The sequence below is a fragment of the Rhipicephalus microplus genome, chromosome 5 (genome assembly GCF_043290135.1).
Source record: "Rhipicephalus microplus isolate Deutch F79 chromosome 5, USDA_Rmic, whole genome shotgun sequence".
In the NCBI taxonomy this organism is placed as follows: domain Eukaryota; kingdom Metazoa; phylum Arthropoda; class Arachnida; order Ixodida; family Ixodidae; genus Rhipicephalus; species Rhipicephalus microplus.
In genome coordinates, this window is record NC_134704.1 from 75,286,052 (window position 1) to 75,290,133 (window position 4,082).

Below are 4,082 nucleotides of genomic sequence, written 5' to 3' on the forward strand. Positions count from 1 at the left end.
ATTGCTGACATTGGAAGCTTCCAGTCTGCAGATGCCCTTTGCCTGTTGGCCGTACTTGGTTCCTCATGACACCGACGGCTACTAAATGCTGCCATCGGTGAGTTCACCTTGCAGAACTAAATTTCACTGGTACTATATTTAATGCAGTTATAGAACGTGTGCAAGTTTTTAAGCCCATGAGATGTAATGTTTCTCTATGGTAAGTTGAAGCATAAAAAATTTACTACTACTGTTGTATACATACATATATTATGGAGCAAATACATAAAAAGTTGTTTGTGATTTGATACAAGTGAGCTTTTGTTTGATTATGAGGTTGGGCCTGTCGATTGACCACGTTTGATAGTTGGAAAGTTAATGTGAACTTATTTTTCAGGAGCCAGGTTGCACTTAAAAAATTGTTGTTTTGGAAAATTAGTTCTATACACGATTACCACTGTTGTAGTACTATACTTCAGTAGGACATACATATTGCGGTACGTAAATTTTACATGAGGCTTCTGTTTATTACAAAGTGATTATAGCAGATTTTGGTCACTTTAATGAAGTGATAGCTTCCTCAAATAAGTATTAGAAGTGAGTGCTTTTAATGATTGTTTTTAAATATCTCGTTTTTGGCTCTTCACACATCGCATAGATTGGTTTGTTAAGGTCCTGTGATGCATCGGTTGCACATTCTGGCACATCAATCTTCATTATTACTTGAAGCACCTGTACAAAACTAGGAAGGAAACGTTCTCCCTAACTGTGCAAGTCTATGTCACTGCTGGGACTGTTATCATTCAGCGGATGTGGCATGGAAGCATGCATGGCAGCCTCATCTGGAAGTACTGCGATCTGCTTGGGAGCTTCGAGGGCACAAAACTGCCTAACGGCTGGCTGCAAGGTTAGTTTTTCTTTAATACATACGATTACGTGAACTCCACTTATTGTGCACAAATTGGAAACCTAAGCATGGCTGCTTTCAGTGGATACCTGTAATATTCTTACACATAATTCTTATTCAACATTTATAGACCTAAATTGCAAGATAAATGAGAATGTTGAAAGCTGAAAGCCTGCAGTTTATGAATGAAACTCCAATAATCTTAGACTCAAAAGCTTGTGCTTTGAAACGAGCACAAATACTCTGATTCATTATTGAGCTCTCGAGCTTGTGACTCCCTCTGTGGATCAAGTGCTCTGGAAGGAAATAGCAAGTGGGTGAAAATTGCCTGGCTGTTCACAACTTGCAAGAAGAAAGACCTATTGAAGAAGCCTCAGACGACATAGGGCCAGTAACTGCATCTTTTACCTAATGTAGCTTTTTCTCTCTCAGTGCTGTCTTGTGTTTCAGCCGAACATGTTCACCACGATTGCATAGTGATATATGTTTTTCTACAAATTGTACCTGACCTAAGTATACATTGTTGATCTCTAAAGGTGACGTTCAGTGTGTTTCAAAGCCATGGATTCTCATTTCTTTGTATGTGGCTAGCTTATTTCAGCAGCAGAGCGATGCAGCTAGCACACATGCAATCCAAGTCATAAAGCGCTCCTTTGGTGTTCTGTGCAGGACGCAGCATATCCATCCGGCAAGACACTGGTATCAACAATAATGGTGAGTGTTGGTGGCACCTGTAGGAGCCCGTTGTGTTTGTTGCGTATGATTATTTCCCCTGATGAAGTGCATTTTTGAAAGGTTTTCTTCATTTAGAATAATAGATGTCAGCAACAAGCACACTCATACTCCACAAGTTCTTTGTGTCTCCTAGACTGCCAATTTGCTCCTATATGCGGTATGGTGAGCTGGCTATGCTAGACAGCCTTAAAGTTATAAACATTGGCTGTTGTGTTGTAATGCAGTCTAACTTGTGTTTCTTAGTGAACTTATTTGTAGTCTACTTCTCGGACCTAGTGTAAAGTCGAAATAGAAGAAACTCTATTGGCTTTTTATGCCTGTCAGAAGTTTCATGCCTTCATCTATAACATTGTAGTTTTGCTCTTGTATCATATTAAATATATTTTCAGTCTTCACTGTTTGTGTATGTGTGTGTTGAGGCTTGTCATTAGCTTCTGAAAATACAATATCTGTATATATGAGCACATAATTGACAACTATACACTCTTGCATGTAGCATGGTTGTAACAATGATCTGTATTTTTGTAAGTTCCAGCAGTAACAAGGGATTCGGTGCTCCATGGTCATGTACAGTGTATCAAGAACAGAGCACAGAAGACCAACAAGTATAAAGAGACTGCCAGTGACTGTTCTCCTGCTCAAATTTTACAACAGCAGAAAGAGCACATTGTGATGTCAGGAGCAGCTGCTGCTTAACTTCTTAGCAGTGCATTATTCAGCAGTTCCTTTGCTTGTATTCGAAATTATTTAAATTTTGCATGAAAGATACCAAACTATGACACTAATTTAAAGGCTGCTGTAGTGTTAGTGGGCAAATATTTTTGAGCTGAAGTTTTTAACATGTGTGTTAAGTGCCTGCGTGCCTCTACATTTACATGCCAAAAATCACAGCATCCATGGTCGCCAATGGTAACTGTGTTTGCATTCTTTGTAGTACAAGAAGTAAAGCCATGGATGCAGTAATCATGTACTTAGCCGATGTAATCCTTCAGTGTACACTCATTTGTATAGCACCAATGATGCCATGAGTGTATAAGCTCTGGGAAGTGAATCTATGTGGATTATTTTATTTGGAAGGAAGAGGATCATCACTACTCCTAGAATATCTTAACAGTAAATTTTAGTGCTTGGGTATTATTCCACTGCCTGTCCGTCCTTCAACAGTCTACTTATCTACTGTGTAAGTGTAACTTTTTAATTGTATACTTTGCTCGGATAGGTTTGTTCATAATGTAATGCTAGTGACTTATTATCTATGCAGCTCTACTCAGACTAGAAATAAAAGTATTTATTTTTATATGTAGCTATAGCATGCATTCACTTGTGTTTTTCTAGGTGCCTGTACAATTGTTTAGCCCTACAAAAGTGCTGGTATACTCTAATATTGAATCTGGCATCTTAAAATAGTTTGTTAGTGGAAGTAAGAATGTGTTTACAACCAATATTACTATCCTCAGATGAACTGTGAAAACTCTGTGGAAATTTATTTACATTTTTTGAACTTTGTGAAGGCAAATGTTGTTATGTTCTTTTATTGTGGTCCCTGTTTCACGCAAATGACACATACCTACTTTGCAGTGGCATAGTATTAGTTGTTAATTTACACATATGTGCTGAGCAACGTCGCAGTTGAGGCCAGCAGCAAGACATACATGCAGTGCACTGGAGCATCACCTCACATAGTGTACAGTCTTTGCCCACCAGTAAACTCAATACTTTTCAAGTAGACTAATAGACAGCTGTATGGGAACTGTGTTGATGTGCAAACTTTGAAGTCTTCTTGAGGAGTGTTTTTCATCATTTTTGTCCAAGTGAAGTAGCTACCCAAGGCCACAACTGGTGGGAATGTGGTCGTTTCCTCTCTCCAAAAGCACTCCTACCAGCTGCCTCAATGTTAGCATGGGGTGAATTCACGAACTGGAAAAATGATTGGTCTTTGTTTTCTTGGCCGAAAGAGTCACTTCCACCGTTGAGCCACCACGACGCGCCAGAATAGAAACTTTTAGCTAAATAAAGTTGATTCTACTTTTGAGAAGTGTTTTGGGGAAACGAAATGGCACCTATAGCTGTCAATATAAACACTGTTTGCACCAAGGAGCTTAGTAGCTTATAATTGTATTATTCATGTATTGCCTAGAATTTACTCGCGCTGTGCCAACTTTCAGCCCAAGTGTCCTAACATGCTTTGTTAGTGGGTTGTGAATGAGCCAAGCTATGTAAATAAACAGACTGATATTGCAGACATGTACAAAATATTCATGCACAGCCCTTTTCTTTAGCATGACATTGTCAAGGGCTTTATTCTTGTGTTTTTTATAAAAACTGCTTGTCACTTGGCAGCAGCGGAAAAATATGCATAAAGCTTTTGCGAGATGTTTCGAGAAACACCGTGTTCAGATATAACCGTGCCGGTGGATTTGTCTCGTAAGTTACTTTCTGTAGTATATTGAAAATGAGTGTA

The 4,082-nt window shown here is 38.8% G+C and overlaps 1 long non-coding RNA gene across 1 annotated transcript; it reads left to right on the top strand.

Annotated features, from left to right (window-relative positions):
- The first annotated feature begins 806 nt into the window (after positions 1 to 806).
- On the top strand, positions 807 to 3,716 carry LOC142817297 (uncharacterized). The gene is made up of 3 exons (XR_012895156.1): positions 807 to 886; positions 1,556 to 1,600; positions 2,157 to 3,716. It is a non-coding gene; the product is annotated as an uncharacterized LOC142817297 (long non-coding RNA).
- The last annotated feature ends 366 nt before the right edge of the window (positions 3,717 to 4,082 follow it).